This window comes from Stegostoma tigrinum, chromosome 11 (assembly GCF_030684315.1).
Source record: "Stegostoma tigrinum isolate sSteTig4 chromosome 11, sSteTig4.hap1, whole genome shotgun sequence".
Lineage (NCBI taxonomy): Eukaryota > Metazoa > Chordata > Chondrichthyes > Orectolobiformes > Stegostomatidae > Stegostoma > Stegostoma tigrinum.
In genome coordinates this window covers 700,608-710,576 of record NC_081364.1, presented here as the reverse complement: position 1 = coordinate 710,576, position 9,969 = coordinate 700,608, and positions in this window count along the sequence as shown.

Below are 9,969 nucleotides of genomic sequence, written 5' to 3'. Positions count from 1 at the left end.
GGGATTGCTATACAGCCTAGCAGGGCACTGGTGTTGAGGATTATTGTGGAGGAAGTGTTGTTGCCTATCTTTACTGATTGTGGCTTGTGGGCCAGAAAGTTGAGGATCCATTGTGGTGGACGGTAGGGGAAGCAGAGTCTGGAGATGAGTTTATTTAGAATTATGATGTTGAGTTTAACTCCACCTTCAATCAATAGGAGTTAAATGTAGGTGTACTTGTTATCCAGATATTTCAGGGACATGTAGGGCTGGGGAGATGGCATCTACTATGGACCTGTTGTGACAGGTAAATTGTGGATCAAAGCATTAGAGATGTTTGTGAATATCCTGCCAGAATTTAGTCTGTGCAGAATTGTAACCAATAACTATTCAATCATTCCTACATTTGAATAATCTGAACTTGATGATAACTGTCTTCTAGGTAACTCGTGTGGATCCCAAACCGATCCCTGCTGCTGTGCCTGATGGGATTGTGAGTGCCCTTCTGAAAGCCTTACAGAACAGAAGTCGTGTCATTCATTCTTCAAGTGAGCCATAATTTTTAACGTTTTGCCCATGCTGCTAGCAGCCACACCCACTCAAGCTATTAAACATTCTGAAACTTCATTCAGACAACTTTGTTAGGATAGGGATTGATGGAACAATAGGCTGTCCCCAGGAGATGGACTAATGGGGTTAGAGGAGGTGTGATAGTGAGCACCATCAAAACTGTTCCCTGTTTGAAGCAACATTGCTGAATATTGAACCTCCCCTGAGATCTGGTTTAAAATGATGCAGTGACTAATTCAATTTGAGAGAAAGTTCATTAAAACTGAATCAATCTGCATGTGGCAGTAATATTTCTCCTTTCTTTCAAATTCCTTGAAAGGAAATGGTAATATCCTTGTGACAGGCAACATCCCTTTTTATTCCTGCCTTGAGCAGGTGATTTCAAATCGGAGAGCTTTGAATTTTTTCCTTTGGGTAGTAACCTAAAGACAGTGTGGCCAGCAAGGGAACCACTCAGCCTTTGGATGGCAAAGTTGTTTTTGTGTTGGGGACATGATGGTGGAAGGTAGGGGTGAGAAAAGCAGGAAGAGTATCACTGACAAGGCTGGAGAACAAATTCTAGACAATAAATGCCCTGGAGAAGTGGTGGTGAGCTGTTGTAGAGCCCCTGAAGTGTAGGGGCGCAGTGCTGATTAGAAAATACAGGATTTCAACCCAGTGATAATGATATACTTTGGGATGGTGTGGAATTAATGGTCTATCAACATTCCTTTATTCACTTACAAGATGAGGGTGTCACTGGCCAGGCAGTATTTACTGCCCATCCCTAATTTCCCAGACAGCAATTGAGTGAACCACATCGCTGTGGGTCTAGAGCCATATGTAACCCAGATCAGGTGAGGATGGCAGTTTCTGTCCCTAAAGGACATTAGTGAACTGGATGGGTCTTTCAGACAATTGACAATGGATTCATGGTCATCATTAGATTCCCAATTCCAGAGATTTATTGAATTCGAATTCAATCATCTGCCACGGCAAGATTCAAACCAGGACCCCACAATGTTATCTGGGTCTTTGCGTTAACAACAATCCAGCAATTATACCACTCAGCCATTGCCTTGTCATTATCTGTCTTATCCTACTTGGTGTAGACTTGGGATGGAATGAGTTTTGGGGAAGGTCTCTGCATAGAGGAAAATGTGATATTGATGATGTGTTTCTTTCCAGATGATTTTGAAGATGATGATGAATGGGATGATTAAACTCCAAGTTGAGATCATTTTTGGATCAGTGCCATTCTAGAAATGTCATTTTCTTAATTGCTTGTTTAATTTGCATTTTCTGTAGTGGCTGTTTTTGATCAATATCATGGATTTTAAACCCTCCCTTGATGTATGCTATGCTAGGGCTGATGACACCATGTTTGAACAAGATATATTCAAATCTTGAGCATTGGTTTTTAAAAACAAGAAATTTATCATCGGAATTGTGAAACTTTAATCTGTCTGAATACTTCTTTTATTTAAAATTCAAAGTGGTGCTCACCTGGAGGACTCAATACTGAATCAAACACTGCCTCCGGCTTGTCTTAGAGACATTCCTGGACTTTTGATCTGTATCTTGTGACCTTGAATGTGCTTAAACTGTGTTCCTGCTCTTAAGAGAAGGAACAAATTATTCAGTTATTTTTGAATGTATTTTGTGTTTTTGTAAATAAAGTCCCTATGGATCTGACCAGCTGACTGGTAGCCTGTAATAACCAGCGTGCAATGTGAAGACTGTACCAGACTACTCCTTTTGCTTATGTATGGATAGGGAGCCTGAGTTTCAAGAACTCCATTGCAGACGAAGATTTGTTTGCATTCGTGGGGAGATAATGGCCTATTAGTACTATTGTCAGGCTATAAATTCAGAGATCCAGATAATATTAAGGGCTGTAATATTATGTCATGACTAGACTCTTTATTCCAGATTTTTATTGGATTAAAATTTCATCACCTTACATGTGGTAGGATTTGAATCTGCCCCCAGAACATTGAGCTTGTTGTCCAGAACTCTAATGACATTGCCACTACACCACCTCTAAAGGTTCATAATGCATTTTTCTTTAAAAGTTGTCAACATCAAATAGTCTGGACAATCATTTGTCTGGTCAGCTGGAGAATTTCCTCACTGCTATAGCTGGTTAGACCTAGATAAAACTGAAATGTGTTCTGGAGAGACTTGGTAGGTTCAGCACAATCTGTGCAGAGAAACCTCAAGTTGTACTGGTCTCAATGTTTTGGCTGTTTCTTCTCTGGATCCTACTAGAGCTACTGAATGTCCTCAGCATTTTGTTCTTGGGTCTCCAGCATCTGCAATGGTTTGGTTTATTTCACAGGACTGAGCTGTTTATCGGCCCTGCTTCTCGTACCCAACTATCCCAGTTCAGCTATTTTCCCAGATTAGGGCTGACTCAGTAGGTGCCAGGGCACAGTCAGATCTACAGCAAAAAGCCTTTCACCCTGTCTTAGACCATTCCTTTAGCTGTTCTGTTTAATTACTGAACTTAACATATCTGAACAGGTTACGGGGAAAATAGTTTATTACACACTTTTGGAACAAGAACAAGAAAAATAGTGCAGGATCAGGCCCTTTGGCCCTCCAAGCCCATGCTAACGCTTTGCCCTTCCAGCCTAAAACTGTCCTCACTTACAGGATCCATAATCCTTCTATTTGCTTCCTATTCATGTATTCATCCAGCTGCTCCTCGAATGCTGCTATTGTCTACTTCCACTACCACCTCTGGCAATATGTTCCAGGCACTCCACACCCTTCATGGAAAAACTTTGCCTCTTGCATCTCTCTTTAAACTTACCTCTTGCACTTTGAACCTGTGTTCCCCTAGTAATTGACCCCTCCATCTTGGGGGTGGGGGGTGGTGGAAGAAACGCTCACTCTCTACTCTACCCATACCATTCACTATATTAAACTTCTACTCAGTCACTCCTCAGACTTCTGCATTTCAGTGAAAACAAGCTGAGTCTATTTTCTGAAGAAGGACCCTGACCTGAAATGTCAGCTTTTCTGCTGCCTGGCCTGCTGTGTTCCTCCTGCTCCACACTTCTTTCTGACTCCAGTATTGGCAGTTCTTACTATGAGTCTATCCACCCTTTCTTCATAGCTCAAAATCCTGTATACCAGGTAACATCCTGGTTCACTTTTTCTGTGCCCTCTCCAAAGCAGGTGTGATTTGACCCTAGGTCTCCTGGCCCAAGGGTACAGACACTACCTTTTGCATGACAAGAAGGCCCCCACTTAATTGAACTTAGAGCCATTTAGGGAGTTACTTATTTAATCTTGACTAAACTGACAAAGCATTTGCTAACTCCAATGAGATTGAATTGAGGATTGCTATAGGTGATCTTTTTAGCGTTAAGATTTGTAGGACACTTTCTGGGTGAAAAGTTGTGGAGAAAGGATTAAGGAAGATGGTAACTAACCTAATCAACTATGTATGTGGTAACTTCTAAAGTAATGCTCAAGTTTTGTGGGGGGAAGGAAGGTTAAAAATATTTAGACAAATTTTTGGTTTGGGAATTACACAGGGTGCTTGATGCAGGATTTAAATTGAGAGTATAGGTTTTTGGGTGTACACTTTTAGACTCTGGGTATGGGAGCACAGTTTGGGCTGTGGGAAGAATGTCAATATTCTTTGAGCGTGATGGTTGTTTCAGCATCTGTTGATTATTGGGATAAATCTTATCCACCACTAAGCTGTGTATATTGGCTCTAGGTGCTCCAGTAGTAATGATGACTAGAACCAGTGATGGAATAGGTGATGTTGCCTTCCAGATTTTGATCCACTTCAGCTGAAGTTTTCTAATTTAAAAATGGTTTTCAGCTCAGCTTCGTTTTTAACACTGCTGTGAAAGATAGCAGTGAGACTTTAGGAACTAAGTCAAAGACAGAAGTGGGAAGTTGTGTGTGGACCTGGTGGAGATTGGAGAGGTGCTAAACGAACATTTCTCATCTGGTTTCACTCAGGAAAAGGAGAATATTTGTAGAGGAGAAGGCTGAGTTACGGGCTATTAGACTTGAAAGGATTGATAGAACGTAGAACAGTACAGCACAGAACAGGCCCTTCAGCCCACGATGTTGTGCCGACCATTGATCCACATGTACGCACCCTCAAATTTCTGTGACCATATGCATGTCCAGCAGTCTCTTAAATGTCCCCAGTGACCTTGCTTCCACAACTGCTGCTGGCAACGCATTCCATGCTCTCACAACTCTCTGTGTAAAGAACCCGCCTCTGACATCCCCTCTATACTTTCCTCCAACCAGCTTAAAACTATGACCCCCTTGTGTTAGCCTTTTCTGCCCTGGGAAATAGTCTCTGGCTATCAACTCTATCTATGCCTCTCATTATCTTGTATACCTCAATTAGGTCCCCTCTCCTCCTCCTTTTCTCCAATGAAAAGAGACCGAGCTCAGTCAACCTCTCTTCATAAGATAAGCCCTCCAGTCCAGGCAGCATCCTGGTAAACCTCCTCTGACCCTCTCCAAAGCATCCACATCTTTCCTATAATAGGGCGACCAGAACTGGATGCAAGTGTGGTCGAACCAAAGTTTTATAGAGCTGCAACAAGATCTCACGACTCTTAAACTCAATCCCCCTGTTAATGAATGCCAAAACACCATATGTTTTCTTAACAACCCTGTCCATTTGGGTGGCCATTTTAAGGGATCTATGTATCTGCACACCAAGATCCCTCTGTTCCTCCACGCTGCCAAGAATCCTATCCTTAATCCTGTACTCAGCTTTCAAATTCGACCTTCCAAAATGCATCACCTTGCATTTATCCAGGTTGAACTCCATCTGCCAACTCTCAGCCCATCTCTGCATCCTGTCAATGTCCCACTGCAGCCTACAACTGCCCTCTATACTGTCAACGACACCTCCAACCTTTGTGTCGTCTGCAAACTTGCTGACCCATCCTTCAATCTCCTCATCCAAGTCATTAATAAAAATTACAAACAGTAGAGGCCCAAGGACAGAGCCCTGTGGAACACTACTCACCACTGACTTCCAGGCAGAATATTTTCCTTCTACTACCACTCGCTGTCTTCTGTTGGCCAGCCAATTCTGTATCCAGACAGCTAAGTTCCCCTGTATCCCATTCCTCCTGACCTTCTGAATGAGCCTACCATGGGGAACCTTATCAAATGCCTTACTGAAGTCCATATACACCACATCCACAGCTCGACCCTCATCAACTTTTCTAGTCACATCCTCAAAGAACTCGATAAGGTTTGTGAGGCATTACCTGTACCTCACAAAGCCATGTTGACTGCATTTAATCAAGCCATGCTCTTCAAGATGGTCATAAATCCTATCCCTCAGAATCCTTTCCAACACCTTGCAGACGACAGACGTGAGACTTACTGGTCTGTAATTGCCGGGGATTTCCCTATTTCCTTTCTTGAAGAGAGGAATTACATTTGCCTCTCTCCAGTCCTCAGGTACGACTCCAGTGGTGAGCGAGGATGCAAAGATCTTCGCAAGTGGCAAAGCAATTGCATTTCTCGTTTCCCAAAGCAGCCAAGGACAAATCTGGTCTGGGCCTGGTGACTTGTCAATCTTAATGTTTGACAAAATTTTCAGCACATCAGCTTCCTCTATCTCTATCCATTCCAGCATGCACACCTGCTCTTCAAAGGTTTCATTCACTACAAAGTTCGTTTCTTTCGTAAAGACAGAAGCAAAAAACTCATTTAGGGCTTCCCCTACCTCCTCAGACTCCACACACAAGCTCCCTATGCTATCCCTGATCGTCTCTACTCTTTCTTTGACCGTTCTTCTTATTCCTTACATAAAAGTGTAAAATGCCTTTGGGTTTTCCCTAATCTGTTCTGCCAAGCCTTTCTCGTGCCCCCTCCTGGCTCTCCTCAGACCATTTTTGAGCTCCTTCCTCGCCTGCCTGTAATCCTCTAGAGCTGAGCTTGACCCTAGCTTCAATGTTAGTAAGGAGGAGGTGTTATCAATTCTAGAAAGTGTGAAGGTAGATAAATCCCCTGGGCCGGAGGGGATTTTTCCAAGGATTATTTTGGAAGCTAGGGAGGAGACAGCGGAGCCTTTGGCCTTGATCTTTGAGTCCTCATTGTCTACAGGTTTAGTACCAGAGGACTGGAGGATTGCAAATGTGCCCTTGTTCAAGAAGGGCAGTAGGGATGACCCAGGTAATTATAGACCTGTGACCCTTACGTCTGTTGTAGGAAAAGTTTTGGAAAGGATTACAAGAGACAGGATTTATAGTCATCTGGCAAGCAACAATTTGATTGGAGATAGTCGACATGGATTCGTCAAGGGCAGGTCGTGTCTCACTAACCTCAGTGAGTTTTTTAAGAAGGGCATGTGGATGAGGGTAGGGCAGTTGACATGGTGTACATGGACTTCAGTAAAGCCTTTGATAAGGTTTCACATGGTAGGCTATTGGAGGAAATGCGGACGCATGGGATTGAAGGAGATTTAGCAGTTTGGATTAGAAATTGGCTTTCTGTAAGAAGGCAATGAGTGGTGGTTGATGGAAAGCATTCAGCCTGGAATCCAGTTACTAGTCGTGTGCCTCAAGGATCTGTTTTGGGACCGCTGCTGTTTGTCATTTTTATAAATGGCTTGGACGTGGGCATAGGTGGATGGGTTAGTAAGTTTGCAGATGACACAAAAGTTGGTGGAGTGGTGGACAGTGGAAAAATGTTGCAGGTTGCAGAATTGGTCTGAAAGGTGGCAAATGGAGTTCAATGCAGATAAATGTGAGGTGATTCACTTTGGGAAGAAGAATAGGAAGGCAGAATACTGGGTCAATGGAAAGATTCTTGGTAGTGTGGATGTGCAGAAGGCTCTTGGTGTCCATGTACATAGATCCCTGAAAGTTGCCAACCAGGTTGATAGTGCTGTTAAGAAGGCTTACGGTGTGTTAGGTTTTATTGGTAGTGGGATTGAGTTCCGGAGCCGTGATGTCATGCTGCAACTGGACAAAACACTAGTGTGGCCTCACTTGGAATATTGCGTGCAGTTCTGGTCGCCCCATTACAGGAAGGATGTGAAAGCATTAGAAAAGGTGCAGAGGGGATTTACCAGGATGTTGCCTGGTCTGGAGCGAAGGTCTTATGAAGAAAGGCTGAGGGACTTAGGTCTGTTCTCATTGGAGAGACGAAGGCTAAGAAGGGATTTAACAGAGACATACAGGATAATCAGAAGATTAGATAGGGTGGACAGTGAGAGTCTTTTTCCGAGGATGATGACTTCAGCTTGTACAAGGGGACATAGCTACAAATTGAGGGGTGATAGATTTAAGACAGATGTCAGATGTAGGTTCTTTACTCAGAGAGTGGTAAGGGCATGGAACGCCCTGCCTGCCAATGTAGTGAACTCAGCCACATTAGGGGCATTTAAACAGTTCTTGGGACAGCATATAGATGATGATGGGATAGTGTAGGGGGGTGGGCTTAGATTAGTTCACAGGTCGGCGCAACATGGAGGGCTGAAGGACCTGTTCTATGTTCTAACGTTTGTTATTAATGAGTAAAATGACAAGGTATGAACAGACCTGTGGAGATAGCAAGAACTGCTTATGCTAGAGTCAGAGATAAGTGTGCAGCTGGAGGAATACAGCAGGCCAGGCAGCATCACACAAGCAGGGAAGGTGATGTTTCAGGTCAGGACCCTTTGCCCACTTTCCTACTCCTATGAACAGACCTGCTCCCAGTTAATCGAACAAAGATAGTGCAGTGAGATAGATTAGGAGCAGAATAGTATGAGCAAGAATGAGCTGTGGGCAGGGTGGACCAGGCAAAACCAGGCTAGCCAGATTGGGACCTTGGGCACTAGACTGGACTCAAGGCACTGGCCAGAGGGCAGCAGTGGCAGTGGACAGATCCCTGATTAGTGAGGAGAGCAGGTGGGCAGTGGCATGATCATTAAGGAGTAGGCTGGGCACTGGCCAGACCCCTGTAGTCGGGAGATCAGGACAATGGGCAAGGGGTAGAGTGGACTAGAGGGAGGGCTGGACCCTGGGCAGTGGGGAAGAGTGGGGTGGAGGGCAGGGCAGGGCAGGGCAGGGCTGGACCCCGGACACGGTGCAGAGTGGGGTAGGGATGAGGGGGCAGGCCTGGGCACTGGGCAGAGTCAGGTAGAGGGCAGGGCAGGGCTGGACCCCAGGCACGGTGCAGAGTCGGGTAGGGGACAGGGCTGGACCCGGGGAACGGTGCAGAATCAGGTAGGGATGATGGGGCAGGCCTGGGCACAGGGCAGAGTGGGGTAGAGGGCAGGGCTGGACCCTGGGCACAGTGCAGAGTCGGGTAGGGGACAGAGCTGGACCCTAGGCAGTGGGCATAGGGAAGAGTGGATTGGAGGGCAGGGCAGGGCAGGGCTGGACCCTGGGCACGGTGCAGTCGGGTAGGGATGAGGGGGCAGACCTGGGCATGGTGCAGAGTGGGCTAGAGGGCAGGGCTGGACCCCGGGCACAGTGCAGAGTGGGGCAGGGGGCAGGGCTGGACTCAGGGCACGGTGCAGAGTCGGGCAGAGGGTAGGGGACAGGGCTGGACCCCGGGCACGGTGCAGAGTCGGGTAGGGATGAGGGGGCAGGCCTGGGCACAGGGCAGAGTGGGGTAGAGGGCAGGGCTGGACTCAGGGCACGGTGCAGAGTCGGGCAGAGGGCAGGGGACAGGGCTGGACCCCGGGCACGGTGCAGAGTCAGGTAGGGATGAGGGGGCAGGCCTGGGCACAGGGCAGAGTGGGGTAGAGGGCAGGGCTGGACTCAGGGCACGGTGCAGAGTCGGGCAGAGGGCAGGGGACAGGGCTGGACCCCGGGCACGGTGCAGAGTCGGGTAGGGATGAGGGGGCAGGCCTGGGCACAGGGCAGAGTGGGGTAGAGGGCAGGGCTGGACTCAGGGCACGGTGCAGAGTCGGGCAGAGGGCAGGGGACAGGGCTGGACCCCGGGCACGGTGCAGAGTCGGGTAGGGATGAGGGGGCAGGCCTGGGCACAGGGCAGAGTGGGGTAGAGGGCAGGGCTGGACTCAGGGCACGGTGCAGAGTTGGGCAGAGGGCAGGGGACAGGGCTGGACCCCGGGCACGGTGCAGAGTCGGGTAGGGATGAGGGGGCAGGCCTGGGCAGTGGGCATAGGGAAGAGTGGAGTGGAGGGCAGGGCTGGACCCTGGGCACGGTGCAGTTGGGTAGGGATGAGGGATCAGACCTGGGCACGGTGCAGAGTGAGCTAGAGGGCAGGGCTGGACCCTGGGCACAGTGCAGAGTGGGACAGGGGGCAGGGCTGGACTCAAGGCACGGTGCAGAGTCGGGTAGGGATGAGGGGGCAGGCCTGGGCACAGGGCAAAGTGGGGTAGAGGGCAGGGCTGGACCCTGGGCACAGTGCAGAGTCGGGTAGGGGACAGAGCTGGACCCTAGGCAGTGGGCATAGGGAAGAGTGGATTGGAGGGC